The 20,121-nt window shown below is 41.4% G+C and overlaps 1 long non-coding RNA gene across 7 annotated transcripts in view; it reads right to left on the reverse strand.

Moving 5' to 3' along the window:
- The window catches only part of LOC140911428 (uncharacterized), a 162,416-nt gene extending 142,506 nt beyond the window's left edge, over positions 1 to 19,910 (reverse strand). For 6 of the 7 annotated variants that reach the window (XR_012158944.1, XR_012158945.1, XR_012158947.1 and 3 more), the window contains exons 1-3: positions 19,756 to 19,910; positions 13,214 to 14,137; positions 418 to 466 (exon numbers count right to left, since the gene is read on the reverse strand). This is a non-coding gene — a long non-coding RNA (uncharacterized LOC140911428). Of the gene's footprint in view, positions 1 to 417; positions 467 to 9,161; positions 9,270 to 13,213; positions 14,138 to 19,755 lie in introns of all 7 variants that reach the window. The other variant, XR_012158946.1, reaches the window with a different exon arrangement.
- Between the last annotated feature and the right edge of the window lie 211 nt (positions 19,911 to 20,121).

Genomic DNA, 20,121 nt, shown 5'->3' on the forward strand with positions numbered 1-20,121 from the left:
TAATTCACAAAGATGTAAACCACAGTCCACTAATACAATCCAAGCAATCATTTCCTGTATAAAAGCCATTTAATTATAGCTATTTGTATACCCCAAGTAAGGCACTTGACTGGTTTGCTTTCTAATAAAAGTGCCCTATTATTTATTGTGTCCAGAATTAATTTTTATAGGCAATTGCAGATTATATTTCTGTTATGTTTGATATATAGCATACAGAGGCCTATATAATATAAATTCGAACTACAAAAAGAAAGAAAGAAACTTAGACTACTGATAATTTTTAAAATTCCAAACCCCATTCAATAATTATTACATGGAAACACTGTATGGGCTGTTAAAGAGCCAATATTTGTATTTTATTTTTGTTATGTATATTCTATTGGTTGGATTTTATTAAACATGAAATTTTAAAATTACCATTTCTTGATGATTGCCATCCCTTGTGATCCTTCTTCTTAATCTGAATCTGAAAAATAGCCAAAAAAGCAAATGATCATAATTTTAACACTTACAGTCCATGAATTTTGTATGTATAGGGTGTTTGACAATGATAAACATATGTGTGCACAGAAAATGTGATGTATCTCGACATTTAATATAATCAAATAATTGACTAAAATACTTTAACTCACTATAGTTCCTGCAGATAATCTAATATGCCATAAAGCAGATATAATGAGTAGTGTACTATGGTATCTGAAGGGTTAAACATAACTAAAATTTAAATGGAAATAATAATAATAATTAATAATAGGGAGATCATAACCACAATTCTTTGGGAGGAATTTTATTATTAAGAATAGCAAAAATATTTTGGGGTTGTTGAGTAGAGGGGGCAAAACTGTGAAGGCAGATCAGATATTTGCATTCTGTAAGCTGCCAGTTACTTGATAAAGGATAGAGGCTCCACCTAGCCTCCAGTTTCAAAATATGCAAAACACATTATGCCAGTATTTTCAAGACAGAATTTTCAGGTGCTTTACATCAGTGATGTCCTAAAATCAATATCATTAGAAAGATATAGGCTATATTTAAGGAGTTACTGAACAATACATTGTATGTGTGAATCTAAATAATGTAATCATATCGGTTAAATTAGTAAGAAATTAATGAAAAATTAGAAAATAACAAAGACATTCATTGCAAAGTGATATGTATTCCTTTATACTTGCATTTGAAGGATTTCTTTTTTATCCCTTTCATGAATGCTCAGTGTTTTTTCTTCTTTTGGAAGATGAACACTAGTGCATAAGTGCATTGCCTTCAATTATGCTGCCTACTGGAGCTCTTAGCCCGGGTGTGCGTTGTAATTACTAGTACCAAGGTCGGGGGTAGACCCCTTGCCTGCGGACTGTATAGTCCGTTATGTTCGGCCTAAACTGCAACCTGTGCAGCAGCCTTCAGTTGCTGGAAGGTCCTCTGGCCGTGGCCCTGACATACTGGGAAACTCTTACCCAAGTTCTGAGCTATTCAGCTGCTGAAGTGACTCTCACAGACATTCCCTGCTCAATAACCCACAGTTACACTAGCAATAGGAAACCCAGCAAATACACCAGTATAAATTGATTGCTTTGGCGTCTACAATATTTCACTCCTCTGCATACGCATACTACAGAAAGGTGTAGATTTGAATCCGAATTTAGTCTGTGTTAAACATAATATAGCTTCCTATGCTGTGTTGTCCAATATATGAATAGTTATAATATCATGCAACCTTTACCAATCAGCTCGACATAAAATAATACATATTTTGATTAGGGTGCATTTTGGATAACCCAGGAAGTAATGGCTGCTCGGATTGGAGCTATCCCACTAAACACGGGTATATAAAAATCTTATTTATCAACTACATTAAATAACCCTTTCACATTTACATAAACAAGCATATGCTTTCATTATCAGATTAAAACAAACTTGAAAATGTGAGAGCAATCAGTTTTAGTTACAATGCGCTAATGACAGCCACTGTGAAGACTATTTTTATGTTGATACATTTGCAGAAGCCAACCTGGCGTTGCTAAAAAGCTTTCTCTCTCTATGTTTAAACGCTCAAGCTATCCGTTTACTGTCAATCTGTTTGATAATTAATAGTTCACAGACCTAACTACGTACAGGACCAACAGGTTTAGCATCGCACGTATTAAATCAGTTAACCAATATAAGTCATCATGTAAACTCATGAAACTCTGTCCTGTTAATCAGATTTCCCTCACAGTCATCACTGCAAGTTATAAGAGTGTTAATAAGGCAACGTGTCCAGTCTGCTACCAGAAGAAGCAGCTACTGCCCCTGAACCTGACATAGAGACACTAACCGAGCTCAGATTCATAAAGACACGTTTCTGGAAGCACATGTGTGATATGAAGTTCAGTTTTCTCCATTTGACAAAGAATTCTGATCCTCTATATTCCCCCAATTATACTTACTTTTTTTCCTTATAAGAAACATTTGACCCCCCCGATCTAGATGTAAGGGATGAATCTCCGACTGCAAACAAAGATCCCACGGTCAAGCCCCCCTTAAAGCATAGACAGCGGGTTTCTTCAGGTCTCCAGAAATGCAGATCATCACCTTTATTTGAAACTGCAGCTTAGTTCCATGGTATAATTCTTGTATGGTTAGTTTAAAAAGACTTCGAAAGCGCTTCCATCCAGAAAAACAGGGAAGAAATAGAAAAAAAAAAGTTTTTTCTTCCATATTGCTTCCTAAGCCCCAGAGTAGAAAGTGAAGTGTTGTACGTGAGGCTCTGCAAGTTTTTTTTTTTGGGGGGGGGGAGCGAGGGGGGGTTGGCCAAGGTCTAGTCCAGCCCTCTCTGCTGAGGAGGACGTGCTCTGAAATTCAACCACTTTCCCCAACGCTTTTGTTGCTGATGAACTGAAGCCCTATTGTTCATCCATTGCCACGGTCTTTTTCAGTTCCTACTATAAGTTATGCGTTGCCAGACATAATGAATTTGCACCAAACCCTCTCATAGTCCCCTTCTGACAGACGGAACAAATTAGAAATGTCTAGTCTAAAGAAGAGCAATGGCTACGTTTTCCTATAGCAGGAGGGAAGCACTCATTTCTTTGGAAACTTACAAAAATTGCCCCAAGAAGTTGCGTTTTCTAGCATGTTTTCATCCAGTTCACTTTTGAGGAACAGCTTCTTCTGTGTCTTGTTTCGGGAGGCACTGCCGTTATGTATGACTTTTGTCCATATCAAAAGCGAATGAAACCAAAACCTCTTTCCCTTGCAAACTTGTAGAGGGACCTCTCGTCATAGCATTGATTTCTGGAAGGAGGGTTGGTTTTGTTTTTCAGTGCTTTGCGCTCAAAACAAGGGGGACAGCATCGACAGTTTTAGTAAATGGATTTTAGGATGGATTCATGGAGCTTAGTGGGAGCCATTGCAAAGAGAGAGAGCTAGAAGGGGAGTGTTTTAAAAAGTTGCGGGGGTGGGGTTGAGCCTGTGGAGAGTGTAGAAAGAAGGCCGGGTCTTATTGTGTGTGTAGAGATATGGACATGCATTAGTGAGACGGTGAGGACTCACAGTGTAGAAGCATGGTTGTTGTTTGCGAGAAGGAGAACATGGGCGTAAGGTGTGCGGGGGAGGTGTGTTTGTGAAGGAAGGCTGTAAGAACCTTTGTATAGGGTGTGTGTTTGTAGGAATGTTTGCGTGCAAGGCTGTGTGTTGATGGGGAAGGTTGTGTGTGTGTGTAAATATGTCTCTGGGTGGGTGTGTTTGTAGAATGTATCTGTGCATGGATAAGCGTGTTTTCTCTATGGTGGTGGGTTGCTTTATTGCATGTGTGGGTGTCAAGAAGTGTGTGGGTGAAGAGTGTGTCTATGTGCAGGGCTGGGTATTTGTGACGAGTGGAGGCGGGCGGGGGAGGGGCAAAGTAAGAAACAAAAAACAAAAAAACAAAACAAAACAAAAATCAGATGAGTATCGCGAATGGAAATGTGGCTGCAGGGAGATGGGAGGCGGTAATGAGAGACGCAGGCTGAGAGCACCGAGGGCTCTGCCCTCAGATTTCCCGCCAACTGTAGCCAAAGGACAGACGGTCACTCGTGTCCTTGTCAGTGGCCGCCACTGCAACCTCACTGCCACAATCACACCCACAGCCACACCATGGGGCTCGCAGGTGCTGCTTCCCACCTATGAGAGAAGACAAAGATTTGTGTGTGTGTGTGTGTGTGTGAGAGAGAGAGAGAAGTCGCTAGCTTGCAGCTTACATATTTCATCTGGTTTACTATAAGGCTGATGGTGCCGAAATCTACAGAAAGCCCATGAAATATAGCACAGTGGCACGAGAAAAGGAAAAGTTAGATAGTAAGGAAACATGTCCATGATTTGCAAAAACGTGACTGCCTCTAATTCTGAAGCCTCATCGCGGGAAATCCTCCTGCCCGTAAAGGTTCTTCAGGCCTATGTATCTATAGGGGGAGCAATAAAAGATAAAGTCAGAGAGAAGGGGAAGCGCAGCTTCAGAAAGCCCCTCTGACATCTGCTCTCTTCTGGCCCCGTTTTAGTTAATAAGGCACGTTCAGAATTCAGGGTCTCCTTAGATTCAGCCTCTCCCTTCAAAGGGGAGAAATGAACGCAACACCAAGAGAAGTGCTTATGACCAAGATTCACTTGCAGATCAGGGCCACCCCTGCGTATAGCAATTAGGTTTACAAGGCATGCGGGTGAATCGCTAGGAGCCTGGCGATTCTTCTGCTTTCGGTCTCTTCTTTCCGAACCGACACTGTCAGCAGCAGCAGCAGTTCCCTTACAGCCACTGTAGAGAACACTGTATCACTAACCAGGTACCACAGGAAGCGCACTGATCACTTAAGCTGACGATTTACCTGAACCCACTGAACTCACGTCTATCTTTTAATATCTGGGTTTGCTACTGTTGTTGGGGGGTTTTTTTGGGGGGGGGGTGAGGGGGAGGGGAGGGGTAGTGAATGCCGACGTTGTAGATTTCCCGCTCATTATCTTCTGGAGAGCAGCAGCAAGTGTGTCCCATTCTTGTTGGTGGGATCATTTACAGGACGTTGCGCTTGTTCTGCTGTTGTTTGGGGAGGGAGGGCTGGGATTGTTATAACGTTTATTTTACGGGGTGGAGGCGCTGATCAGCTCAGGTGGCTTGCAAAACGGGGATGGAGACGAGCCAGGCAGCCGAGGAAAGCTCTTCACACGTGTCCAGCTGCCTCTCCGCGGCTTCTGCAGCTCAAGATGCTGCTGCGGCTGCTGGCTGGCTCCTGCCTCCGCCGCCGCTGTAATGTATCCCCTCCGCCGCTTGCGCCCTTTTCGAGCAGCCAGGCTGCATCTCCCCCTCTCTCTCGTCAGTTTTCCCCATCCCAGCTTCACGTTCAAGGTTTAACAGCGAGGTCACGTCCATTGACGTCAGCTCGAGTCTTACTGTACGTCCGGCTGCATTTACATACATCAAGGAAATTAGGGCATTAAAAATATGCAAATCCTGCTGCTTGAAGAAGAGACTGTAGATTCCCGGAGCGATCGTCCCTGTTATTGAAGATTGTAATTAAAGGAACAGAAACAAACCAACCCTCCCCCTCCCCCCCGCATCCCCCCCAAAAAACAACAACAACCAAAAACCCCGAATGACAAATATCTGTTAGGCACTGAGAAGAGATTTCTGCTGCTCCGGTTCTGTGGCTGACTGAGGACGGCCGGCCTGCAGCACTGCACGGAGAAGAGAACAGGTTAGAGGAGGCTGCTCCAGACGTCTCTCTATGCATAATCAGGGCTTCGCCGCTGCGCCATTCTCCTCTCCTCCTCCTGCTGCTGCTGCTCCTGTTGGTTCCAGCGTGTATTATTTTTAATACTGATGCATATGTAAAGGTATATTTGCATTTTTTTAATTTACTGAAAGTTACAGGCTAGCGCATTTTCTTTATATTTTCCTCCTTGATTTAAACAAAAAAATCCTTTTATTTTTTGCAAGACTGCTCTGCTGTATGTGCTCTATATACAGTTTCCTCCCTGCTTCTGGTTGTATAAGGTTACCAAATATGTACATTGTTAATACAATTCAAGCTGCACAACATTCTTGTTTAGTCTTAAAAGGAGAGGCACATATTACTGACGTGTACCTTGATCAGCTGTAATGGCAGGAGCTCGCGAGTGAAAGTTTGACCTCCTAATTAACTTCATATTCGAAAAAAATACCATTTTAGGGGACAAGGCAATCTAGATAAAGAGCGTAATAGGAATTGTTTCAAACGATTTCTAATATTTCGATGCTGAATTACTACCTATATACGCACGTATTTCTCTGTTGATTTCAAGAATCTTTGATTTCAAAATATTCTCTTTAAATTGTGTAGATCTAGGTATGGTCAGCTTTCTCCAAGGAAGACATTTTCAACCATGTTGTACGTTCTGTCTTAACGGCTACATTAATAATGTGTTACGTTTTATTTTTAACTTATGTGGCTTAAAACCGACACCTATGTGATTTGAAAAAGCATTTTCATATGTTATTTTAAAATATTGCCGATATCAATACATTTTATTTATCCTAAAATCCACAGGCCTTGAAGTATGTTAAAACAATGTTAGGTTATTTCACTTTATTTTAATGGGGGGAAATATTCTAACCCCCAAACAAATAGTTTAAACTGTTTAAAAATAAAATATTACCGTCTTTCTAGCCATAGTATGCTTTTAAAAAATGTAGAATTTCGTACCATAAAAAGAACAATGCCCGCACGTACACACACATTTTTAAAATTAAATAAGTCTAAGCATATGCATAGGTAATTATTTACACTATGAATGACTTACCTGCACGAACGAGTAGGGCAAAAGTTAGCCCTCCGCAAAGACTGTAATGCATATATTTCGAAATACATATCAGAGTGTAATTTTCGTTCTACATTATTCAGCACCTGTTTCACAACATGTATATTTTAATTCTTTAGCGATTCTTATGGTATTTCAAGCGCTGCCTCTTGCTCTAGATTTACAAGCCCTACACTAAAGTGCTCATATGATAGGTCACCCAATAAAAAGTGGTCAGATGGCCACACGTAAAACATTAAAAAAAAAAAAAAAAAGGAAAGAAAGAAAGAAAAAACGGAAACAGGCACTACCATCCATTAGGTTAGTTCTTACCTTACCATATATAGCACCAATATATTAGGAAAGTACATTTTCTACACATTTTTATGAATAACTGTAGGACTCTACAACTGATTGCAGAGTCGCTCGTTTACATGTAACGTTGGGGACACCTAGCTGGCTAAAACAATTCAGTCTTCTAGGCTGATTTGAATGAAAACCTGTGAATCATAGCTCTCTGCCTCTGTATTAAGAGAGAGGGAGATGCACACTTACGTGCACGTACATATGTGTGTGAATAACACGCGTAACTTGTATATGCACAGGTACATGTTTGTACATATAGACACCCATCTGTGTGTATGAATGCGTGTACATAGGTCGGCACGTTACATATATCACTGTTATACAATGCACAGCTCTCTGTGTCACACATCTGTCTGTGGTGTACACGTTATGTCTATATGGGTAGATAGATGCTGTAACCATAGCTCTATCATCTCCTTCTCTGTGCCTGGTCTCCCTTAGTGGTGCAGGGCAGTGCCCGATGCGCCTGGATGGCTGGCTGCCGCTGCGTGTGCTGCTGCTTACCCCGGGGCCGGTGGGTCGCTGGGTGCCGCCGCTGGAGGGTGGGGAGAGCCGCTGCCGCGCTGCCTCCGGTGCCGGTGCTCTGTCCCAGCCGGGCTGCCTCCAGAGCGGTGCCTGAGCACCCCCCCCATCACCCGACACCCCCCCCCTCCACACACACCCCCGCCCCTCGCTCTGTATTACCATATGGAGGCCGAGTCCCTGCGAATCACAGCAGCAGCGGGCGGCATTTGAATAAGCCCCGCAACCAGCACAAACCCCAACTCCTCCGCACGCAGCTCTATCTGCAAGGGCCACTTTCCCGGCCCTCCTGCACCTTGCAGCCCCTCCCCCTCCAAGGCATGTGCCACAGGGAGAGCAAGGGACAGCTGTCACTTGCTTCAGTCACTTGCCACTTTAACACTAACTTGGCCAATAGAATAGAATATGAACAATAAATATCGCTCCCCCCCCCATTACGTTACACATTAGTTACCTAATACTGAGCATTTGCAAGCTAAAAATACAGGGATATATATTTAGCGCCACATCCATACATTTCACCTGTGTTTTTTAAAATACCACAGAAGGATCATTATTTATTGCACATATTTTACCCAGAAAATGCCTAGAATCTGGATAAACATTGGATCTAAGAGATGGAGCAAGGTGTTTGTAAAAAGAAACTTTAATTCTTGTTTCAGCTTTTTTTTTTTTTTGCTTGCTTGCTCTTTAAATGTAAAAGATACAGTATTTCACCCGATCATACTGTGAATAATAAGACCTGTACAGGCACACTTTACAGGTGGGCACTCATTCTTTGGCATTCTTTACAGCTCATTGTAGCAGAGAGAAAAAATGCAGCTCTGGAGGACTGTCCTTTTCACAACACCCAAACCCCTTACTGTAAGCATTAAAAAAAATTAACATCAGTGCCCTACATTTTAAAAGCACCTGCACTTTTTCAATAAGACACAATTCTATTTATTAATTTAGTGCCCCCACAACATTACTAAATTGGGACAGTGGTTTCCCTGTACAAAAGCTTCCCTTAACTACGGTGAATACACCTCACTAGGGCTAAATCCTCTCCTTTGGAGACAAAAAATCAAAACAACCCATCCTTTTGCTGATTAATAATCTCTTACATGACATCCCAAGGCAGAAACCAAGAGCAGCGGGAGGAGAAGAGAGGACAAGAATTTTAATACCGGGGAATTTAATTCACATTTCAGATAATTGCTAAATGGTTAGATTTTTAGGAACCGGGGGCGAGGAGTGGGGTGACGTGCGGTAAACTCTTTGTTAGATACATTTTAGTGAGTCAATAATATTGTGAGGCTTCAAAACGCTAACTTCAGCATCAATCATGGATAAGTAGCCAATGCAGCTGTGTTTCTATGCACGCAGTGTTCGTAGCTTTAGCACTTACGGAATAAGCATTAGCCACCTTTTCCTGATGGCTTTTGTGTTTTATTTTCTTCAGCACTTTACACATTGGCATAAACATCAATAAACTTAAGATTTCAACTGACCCATTATTTCACTGGTTTCCATAATAATCTGTCCAAAATGCTGATTTAACCTGGTTGGTTGTTTTTAATCCACCGGGGTCGCTGAAGTCCACCGCTGATCTTCTAGTACTGCACAGAGATCAAGTGAAAAGGTGGCGCGGTTGGGGGTGGGTGGGACAGAGGTTGGATTCATGTCCCTCACCCCATTTATTTCTCTAGCCCCTTCCCAATGATTGACACAACTTTGTGGTCCTGTCCAACAAAGCCCCAGTACCATGGGCAGGTGAGAAAGGTGAGATAATACTGTCACTAGGAGAATATTTACAGCCCTACTTGATCCCTGGGGGAAAGGGATCAGGCGGGGCAGTCTGTGCCTTTGGACGGCTCCGGCCAGCAGGGGCATAGCGACACCTACTGGTCGCCCACACAAACCTACATGGTTGCGGGGGGCTGTGTGGGGCTGAGTTTAAATAAAAGGCTTAAGCAGAGCCACCATCAGGCTCGCTTTTCCTATCGAATACACTCAGTAGGGGAGGGAATAATGAAACCAAGCTCATATGTGTAACCCTTCAAACTCAGAATTTAACAAAGCCAAGGGGGCTCGTCAAAAGATTTTAACCGAAATAAAAATAAAAAACAACAAGCACTGGAGAGTCAAAGGCGATTGTGATATTCAGCTCACGAAACGCTCTTCTAAAAGAAATCGACCTACTCTCCCTGTTATATAGGCGTAAGAGCTCCGACGTACATTGTCTGAAGTTAAAATGCTCCCCCGTTCAGTGATGATCAGGATTATATTATTCAGACATTACTGACCTGATGAGAATCCTTTCAAACCCTTAACTGCGGAGTAGGTCCTTCCTAGGAAGTTGGTGAAGGACACAGTGGGTACCAGGACCGAAGAAGGGCAGCACTGGCAAGTCCTTCATATCGCCCCCACCTCACCCTTTCATTCACCCACGACTGTGCCCAGGTTGAGCCTTTGTCCTGCTATGGTGGTTGTTTTTAACGGGGGCGAGGGAGGGAAGAAGGAATATTCTAAAAATCATTTCAGCAGGGACATTTCCCCAAGGCTTTAGCTTTCCAATGTTAGGACCAAAAGATAGTCATGTAACAGTAAATGTAATTTACTGTTAAAGGCAGCAGTATTTCACAAACCATTTGAGAAGGGATGAATGACCTTGACAATAATATCATAAATAATAATCTAGTTTTAGTATTTAATCTTCAAAAAGAGAATTTGTCTTATTTAATTTGTGTTGGTACTGTATGGAAATAATACATCCTAGCTACTCCCGATGTCCATTGAGTAACTTAAAGTGTTTCTTGTTGCCTCTTTTTTTGTTTTGTTTTGTTTGTTACCACTCTAAAATTAAGGGTCAGGTTAATCTTACCAAAAAGATATGTTTACGAATGTAAACACTGTTTAGAAGTGATAATCTTGTTAGCCTGGCTAGCGGGAACACACAGGAAGATGTAGATTATACATTTGATGGGATTAACTGCTTTTAAATGTTTTTGTTATTTTTGGTAGTCTACTAACTGGGCCTTTACACAGTCAGTTTGGATTGGTAATTGACTTCCAAGACTTCATTTTAGCATTTATTTTTAAAATAGGCTCATATTTAAGATACAGTAGGAGGGGAAAAAACAAGCTTACTGTCATTCAAGGAGGTATCTATGTACCTGCAACAGTTTCTTTCTTTTTTTCCTTACTTATTTAGTTTTTTAAATAAAACGTCCACCTCTTTAACCATTAGGAAAGAGTGTGCCTCAGGCCTATTAAATATGTATTTTAAAAGGTAATATGGCTGACACATGCTGTCGAAAACGTGCTTGTGCCACAATTACCTTTCAGAGGTTTTAACTTCCTTTCATTCTGTGCATCCAGATGTAGGTCCCCTAAGCAGGTATGCTCTCAATATACAGTAAGGGTAATAAACACAACTTAGCTATCTCTCAATTACATTATATCTGCGCCTGTATGAGCCCCATATCCATAACATAATAATAGCAACCTCTTCTTTTTAGAAAATATAATACAATAAAAAGGAAAGGTACTGACAAAGATATTGTATCTGGTCAAGGATCTCACCTATAACCACAAAAACAAAACGAAAATCAGATATGTCTTTAAGTATCGAAGAGGTATATAAATACTGGGTGATCACACCTGCTGCCATATGGATAATAACAACACACCACTTTCCCGCTAATACAACAGTTTATTTGCCTGGATGTTTTTGTGGAGATTATTGTTCTTTTGTTTTAATGACCCCAAACAGTGTGGATTTTGTATCTGGCACTAAGAAATGTAATACCTTTCATTTTGCATTGAAAATAATGAAGTTCCCCCAACCTAAACACCAAAAAATAGCTATCCGTGGGGATTACTGTAGCATATTTAACAATATTCCTAGAAACAGCACGGATATGAATTTAAAGTTTGATCCTGTTGCAGAGCAATCGGCTTGTTCTAATATATTTCCACATTTCAGAAGAATTTACTAGTTCTAGATGTTAGTACCTTATTACAATATCTTTTGTTGTGGGGTGTGTGTGCGTGTTAACAAATAGTTTCGGGCATCTCTTAATACATTTTCGTGTCTGATAATATAGTAACTTTATTTAAGAAAACACCGTAGGATATTAAATACTATAAACACACGAAATCAGCATTGTCCTTTGTTCCCATAGGTTAACTACAAAACTCGTTTTCTGTATTAAGAGCCCTCTCTCTTCTTTTAAAGCTTTTGGGTAGGAATGAATGAATAAAGAAATAGGGCTACTGATCAGCAACACAGTCTACATGCATTAATCAAGACATGAAAATGTAAACCTCTAACAATTCCCACCGATAAATTGGCGTGCTAGCTGGGCAGGCTAATTGTGGCAGCAGGCATATCGCATGAAACCCTGGGAGTGGCTGGCCAAGGGATGTAGATTGCAGATGATCAAAAGGCTGATGTTGCGGGGAGAGGGAAGGGTCATGGCACCTTAACCCATCTTTCCAGGGGAAACAGCCCCAGCGCAGAATTGAGAGATTTTTTTTAAATGGAACATCCCACTTCATGTGAAAGTTCTTTCTGAAGCCCTATCTGTTTTGCCTAAGCAAGGTATACGTTTCTTTCTTTGAACCGACTTTGTACCTTTCTCTCAGAACTACCGTCACAGAGATTCTAGAACTTGGCTCAGTTGCGTTTCTGTTTCCTTCAGCTAACAGAAAGGTAGCCAATGCCATGGGCAGGGCAAAAGTCAACTTTATCCCCACCAGAGCGAACAGGCATCCCGGCTACACACCCTTACAAACGTCAGCCCTTATTTCTTCAATAAATACACCATAGCTAGATGGATGGCAACTTTATAATGCGCACGCAGGCAGTCTCACACTAATGTGCGACGTGTGGCTATGATCCTGGGCGTTCCAGCTCTCCCTGAACCCGTGTGCGTATAAATTCTTCTTCCCTACACGTGCTGCCCCTCATTGAATACAGCCCGCAGTGTGTGTGTGTGTGTGTGTGTGTAAATACGCCTATAGGCAGGTCGTCATCAGGTGATCAGGCTTGTAATCCAATAGTATTTTTTCGGGTAAATAAGATTTGTCATTAACAGTAAGAAATTAAAAGAAAAGAAAAGGGAGATGCGAAGCCGGCTGGTGAAATGGCTTTTAGCTTTCCCGTGCTGCTGCTGCGCCCGGCGCAACCCGCTGAGCCCAGCACTAAACTTTCTCTCCGTGTTGCAGGAGATCAGCGTTTCCTAGGAAGTAGGCGAAGGGACCGAGCGCAGCCAGGCTATCTGGGAGGGGTATGGGCAGGGAGGGAGGGGGTGCTGCTGCCGACATTCTCAGCCCACCTCCTCCGTTCTCCCCCCTGCCCCAGCGCAGGGAAAGCTCCCGAACCACCCTCACCCACCAAGTGGGTTAGCATCGCCTGGCCGCCTCCAAAGCACATGGGGACCCTGCTGATCGGGACACACCTTGCCCCCAGGGCCTGGGCACTAAGGGGAAAGGCCACCAGAGTCCTGCCAGGTGACAGGCAGTGCCCAGTGGCGGCTGCTGGTGCCCTTGTACTTACCCTAGCGATGCCAGTGTAAATGGTGGCTGGGGCGCTTGCACTCCCACTCTCCCAAGGCTGCCTGCTTGCGAGAGGCTCAGCTCCTGTCTCCTCTCGCCACCCTCTCCTCATGACACACGCACGCCTTCACTCACATAGATTATTGACTTTCCGAGCCAAGCCCTGCTCATTCAGCCTTCGCCAAGAGCGAGGGAGAGGGGAGGAGGGGGGACCAGGATGCTGCCCTCACCGGGCTGCAACGTGACGCGCCCCCTTCGCCAGACATCAACCACCCACCCCTGGACCTGGGGGGGGGGGGAGCCTCGGGGGGAGCCTGATGTGCACGTCAGCTCCGAGCTGACCAAGGGCCGGGGAAATACAAAAGCCTGTCTGCTGGGCCCCCTTCCTGCCTGTTCCACTGATTAAGCATGCAGGCTTCCGAAAGGGTGGGAAGATCCAGGGGAACGGGGCCGCGAGCCACTTTCATCTCCAGCTCGGTTTAACGAGGGAGATCCTGCAACCCCTGCCTCCCTCCACATCCCGGGCAGCAGCAGCACCAGCAGCCGGCGCTTCTCCTGCCTCCTTCCCTCACCTCGGCGCAGCAGCCCCTGCATGTCGGGGATGCTTTCCCTAACGAGGGCAGTTCCTCCAGCCCCATGCAAACGGCCCACTACACAGCTTTAGATTGTGCCCAACACGCTCAGTGACTTTTTCCTCTTGAATTTATTTTAAAGGATTTTTTGGGGGGGAAGGAGGTAACCTCGACACAATGTATGTTCATTCCCTCCCGGGATTTGATCCCACACAAGTGAGTTCAGCAGACAAACTGCTGCACCGTAGTGATAATGCAGAGGTGTCACTCAAGGTCCAGGTGGGTTAGGATTCAGCAAATGATCACCTCGGTTGTTTCAAAAAGCGCTCCTTTCCCAGTCCTTCAAGATGTGTCTTGAGAAAGGAGACAAAACACAACATTAAAAGGTATTTAAAAATGGAAACTGACAGGCGCGGGGTGGGGGTGCTTTAAACAACAAATTAAGACAGATAACATCTGGGAAATCTTGCCAAAGGGCTTTTAGTGCAAAGTGGGCATAGACAGACACTCAAATAATTTTGTGGATTTGGTTAAAAAGCTGTCTGTTTATCAAGCGAGCCCCACCGTCGGTGCTCCGTTAAACACAATCAAAGCAGGCCTCATCATTAATTCGATAGGAGGCTTTATGAATTATAGCTCCCTCGCTCTCTCACCTACACACACACACACACACAAACACACACACACACACACACACCTTTTTGGGGTTGGAGGGTAGAGAAAAAAAGCAGTGGAAACTTTCAGTATTGAAAGACACACTAACTGTCTTCTTGATTTCCTTGGTGAACTGCAGGTGAACTGCTACCTTTTTACAAACGATTCATCTACACAAAAACCTGTTTACCTTTATATTCCACCTAGATGTTACAGTACAGAATACCTAAACAACCCGCTTGGAAAACAAACCCCATACATTTCTAATTGTTACATTTACCACAGTTTGTTAACAATTTACACAAAAGTGATTCCATCAGACAAAATCTCCTTTCCTCTATAATGCAAATTATGGCACAATATGATTTGGCAAATAACTGATGGGTGTGCATACACATCTGCAAGATTGTGGTTCGTGCCGAGTTATGTAAGTGGTATGTGTCTGCACAGAGTGGGGGATTGCAAACATTAAAGTACAAAGACTTTGACGCTATGTTTTAAGATGAATTTACCTGGCATCTTCTATTTCAAAATAACCGAGTTAAATTAAAGAGCGATTGTATCAATGATCGTGAACTAAAATGGATAAACAGGAAGTTAGTTTTATTTTAAAACTAGACTGGTTATATCAAAATAAAAGTGACGTTTGCTTGATGTAGAAGGAAAACGAAATTAAATAATTGTGAAATAAATAATTTAACCCTCTATATAATGTTATAAACCTAGGACAATCTTTATTTCCCCCCCCCCCCAGATTTTGGCATTATGCGAAGTGCATAACGTAATGAGTATAAATATCTGCATATAACTATGTATAAAGTTATTTTAATATTTAAATTATATCATAATAAAATTACCTGAACTACATATTTTTAATTAAAATGGTTATCTAATCCTTTCCTCATAATTTAACTAATTGTCTTTCCCCTCAAATCCTAAAATTTGCTTTAATTAAGTTTTAAAGCTGAACTCGCTTAACCCCCCTCCTCCCACCAAAAAAAAAAAAAAAAAAAATCCACACAGAAATGCTAATATGTTGCAAACTGCTGGATAACGAGTGTCTGAATATTGTTTTATAACATGCCATAATCCGAAACATGTAACATTTCGACAGATTATCTTTCAAACTCCGGGAATTAGCAGAGTAATTTTTCCTTACATGTTCCATAAAAATGCCCAATGACTACATTAACTTTACTTTGGACCATCAGTTGCCCGGTGTATATTTCTTGCTGAGGTAGTTCACATTCAGGTTTATTCTTCTCCAAAGCAGTACCTATATATACAGTAACGACATCATACTTTTCAATGTATGCCTATATTGTTTTCAGCATTCAAAAACAGCTAATCTGTTTCTGGGCATGTCAACTGCAGCGACGAGAGAAATGAGTTGCTGTCGATCTTTAAGAATTCACGAGACAAAAAGGTGGAGAAAAATAATCAGATTGGTCCTACTGCCATTGAAGTCATTGGGAGATTTTCCATTTAAAATAATTAAATGGGAGCAGGATTGGGCCCACTTGCTTTGATTCTGTCTAAAATAGTTTGTCTTCTGGTTGAAAAACGGTAGTTCTAAAGCCAGTTTATGATTACAATTGGAGACTTGATTCTAAAAAGGAAATGTAAGTGAATGTAAATGACTTCCTAGTGTTTGCAAACGAGATTTAAGACAAAAAAAATGTTTAATTTTACATGATTTATTAAACCCCGTTTTTTTTCTGTCCATTAATAGTATTGGGTTTTTTGTCCATTAATAATATTATTCACTATTTTATTAAGTATAATGAATCTTATCAAGTGGAATGAGATTTACCATGAGGTTTCTTTGAAGCTGTTTTGATGGAGACAGAGACAGTCCAACCAGTTTTAAAGTTCTGCTTTATTTCTGAAATTATTTAAAATTGTGTTCTCTCTTATCTATTACTACTTTGGCTACTGAAAGCTTTACTCTGCTCTTAGTACGTTTGCATTTGTGCTTGCAGTTGGCGATGCTCTCTATGGACAATACAGTCTCGATGTGCAGTCAACAAAAATACCATAGCAAAAATCCTATTGCTTAGTAAGTACTGGTCATATCATGTCATCGATTTTTAAGCAGAACTCTCCTGTGAAGTCGTCGGAGACTTCATCTTTAAAAAGATGACACTATATTATTCCGATCTGCATAAGAGTAAATCGATTAAACAAAAATAAGTTAGAAAAGTAAAATATATTATTTTCGTCTATGGTAGCTTAACACAATTAAAAATAGAGCTCCGTCCTTCAATTTCTGCTGATGCAAAACTTCTATTAACTTCAATTGACGTTGTCCCTGAGAAAGGAATGCCAGATCGAGTCCCTTAATTGTACAGTAGCTATAATCAGGACATGTATGGAGTAGCTGAGGATATTTATCTCATATATATATATATATATATATGTTAATGCCACTTCGTGTCGTGATAAAATATATATGTTAATTAATTAATACAATGAGAATTTCTGAAAATTCCTTGGTTGTAGGTGTTCGACTTTTTAAGATTTGCACATGTGGGTCCAGTTCTGCGCCAACTGAAGTCAAAGGCAAAATTCCTATTGAATTCAATGGCCACAAGAAGGGCCTTTAAATTGTATTTGGTTTACCTCCCAAAAGTTTTGAGTCCTTTTCTGTGTCTGAGGTATACCTGCTAATCAAGGTGTGCTTTATAACATTCAGAATGGGAAAATGAGAAAGGGCCTTATGACACATTAAGATTCTCTACATAAAGAAATAAAGGCGACCAGATAAACCAAATACCGCGTTTGAACAAATTAAAAAGAGAACATTACACTGCAAAATAGAAAAGTACCAAACTGATCGTTCTAATCCGAAATGTTAGAAGAAATCAAACCAAAATCTGAGCTTTATAATTAATATATTTTATTTGATATCGTTGCGATTGCTAGATGCACGTGAACAGCTAAATAAAATAGACTTCAGTTGGAATTTTTTTGGTGGTGGCACTTTCCAGATATATTCTGGGAAGGAGAGTTTTCCCCCATGGGAAAGAAATGACAAACGTTATTTCCCAAAGACTTTCCTGTGGGTTTTGTGCAAAATGCACATCCACAAAGGTATCTGATATTGCATAAAACAATTGCTCTCCAATGTGCTTAGTGCCTTTAAGATCCATTGAAGTTGATATTGAGGGCGGCTAGAGTCTGGCAGGAAGTGCTCAGCAACTTGGGAGATCGAGACCAGCAACCCACTTTTATATGTGTGTGTGTATATATAGATAGATAGATAGATACACACACATATATAATGCTAAGCGTCTAGCATCTTATTTAAAGGTGCAAAGCTGGAATGAGCAAGCATTCTGGGCACGTGTCTTGCAAGAACTCCTGCCAGGGGAGCCATTCCTTCGTGCACCTGGGTCTTCTCTTGAGATGAGCTGCATCAGAAGTGAAGAAATAGGAGCTGTCCTCCATCTAGTCCAAGAAAGGGTCCTTTCTCTTGTACAGACGTTCCCAAGCAACTCTGCACTTAATCATTTTCCAACAAAAGATACCTGCTGGAAATCAGGCACATTCCCATAAAAAGGGGGTAGGGTGGAAGTGGGCGGGGAGGGGGGGGGAGAGAAAGTTCTCTTGAATTCCGTCTGATAAGAGCCTGTCTCTGCCAAATCTATGACACAATGCTATTCACAACAGACACCTGTGCAACAAAGCTATAATGTACCTGGGTCAGATTTTAATTAGCTAGTTCTGCGGGATAAATCTTCAGAAAAAGAAGAATGAACATTTAAACAAGTTGCGTGCGTGCAGTATATATTTGTATAAATGATATATGGATACATACACATACTGTACATAGCATATAGACATTTAAAATCTCTCTCTGTGTATATATCTACAGCTAGATAGTAATGTGGCAGATTTAGGTTTCACTTCGAAAACTTCACCACAAAGTGCCATTGAAGAATCAAGGATCACGGTCAGAAAACAAAAATGAGCATTTTTTACTGTGGGCTATGCTGCTTTTTGATTCTGACATCCGAGTGTCTCTTCCCCTTTATAAAGGTCCCTGTGACCCGGAGATCAGTCTAAGTCACTCTCCTTCTTTTGGACAGAGCTAAACAATTATCCGCTAAAACATGGACCCTAACCCTATGACAACTTCCCACTTAATCTCCAGTAAATGCTTCCCACCAGATAAACCAGGGACAAAAGGAAACAGACCCAAGTCATCAACACTTTTTTTCAAAAACTAAAATGCAGGGAAAGACAGATTTATCCCTGTCTTCTAGGAGAGGAATACAAAGCTAAAGAAAAAAACAATTAATATGCCTAGCATTTTGTTAAGCAGGTTTGGTAACACGGAAAATAAATATGGTAAATTAAATACATTTGTTAAATACAAACGACATAGGTCCCTTTAAAAAAGTCTAAATGTTTTTTTTAAAATATCAAGCAGTAAGAAGTGAACACTTCAAGGTCATATCATGCTCAATCCAAGAGGATTACTGTATATTCTCTAAGAAAAACGCAATGGCCCAAACTTTATACGTCGTATGTAATCTGTGAATTTACTCCACTTTATTATTGTTGCTGAAATTTGTTTCCTTCAGAAATATTTATTGTCCCTAGAGAGGTAATCAAACTCAATAATACGTGTTAAATAAACTTGTCTGTATCAAGCAAGCTAGATCACTGGAATTTTTATTCCAATCTATGACTCAATTTACCTCCCGACCTCCCATACGTTCCCCCGGAGACCAGCAGTTGGTCTTGTTTCAAACGAACGTGGAAAATGCTTTTGGACATTCTCCTTACTTGCTTTTGGAAACATAGGTATCAAACGAAATACAGATATTTAAAGACCTTTCGGGGATTCAGAAACAAGGCACGCGACAGAACATAAAAATAAAATAAAAGTATACACCTATTGCTCCAGTAAGTATTATCACACACTTTTGCCTGGCCCTTTTTAATTATTTTACAGTAGGAATTAGAAATCTGTTCATTTTAGTGTGGTAAATCCCCGGCCGTTTGTTGCATTGATTTCACCCATCGAATTGAAAGCCAACATTAAAACCTTTCATCGTTTCATTCTCTAATAAATGTTCCCCTTTTAGGTTGATTTCTGTTTCTTTTCAACACCTAGACGAGCAAATTCCTAGCACCTTTTCTTAACTGAGGCTGGGAGCACCATTGAATCTGTGTGCTGGCCAGCAGCCTCAGAGAGACAGAGGAGGGGAGTGAAAACGCCAGTGATCCTGCACAGGGAGAAGAGATTTATTTCACAGCAACTTAGCAAGCAAACAAGACAAAAAGTTAAAGAGTGATGGCACTATACCTTGCCCTCGGTCACTCAGACGTGCGCTTCCCATTTTGTACATGATGAAGAGTTTTGGTAGGTGCTTTTTATATGTGGTTTGGTTTGTCTATAAAAGCTCTGCTCCTGTACTGTACAGAGAAACGCCCGTTGATGGACTACAGTGTTAATTAACGCAGTGCTAATTTGAGTAAGAGGAAATGGAGGTGGAACTAGGTGCAGCTAGACTGCGATGGGCCAGTGACCTCTAGTGGAGAATCAAGGACATACAGTTCGGATGAACTGTCACAGGAGATTTTGAGTAAATTTCCTTAAAGCATCTTCCCCTTCCACTTCAACAGTTTATTTGGGGTAGAAGGGTCTGTGCGGTTCTCCAGTTAGGAAAAA

Source organism: Lepidochelys kempii, chromosome 5 (assembly GCF_965140285.1).
Source record: "Lepidochelys kempii isolate rLepKem1 chromosome 5, rLepKem1.hap1, whole genome shotgun sequence".
Classification (NCBI taxonomy): domain Eukaryota; kingdom Metazoa; phylum Chordata; order Testudines; family Cheloniidae; genus Lepidochelys; species Lepidochelys kempii.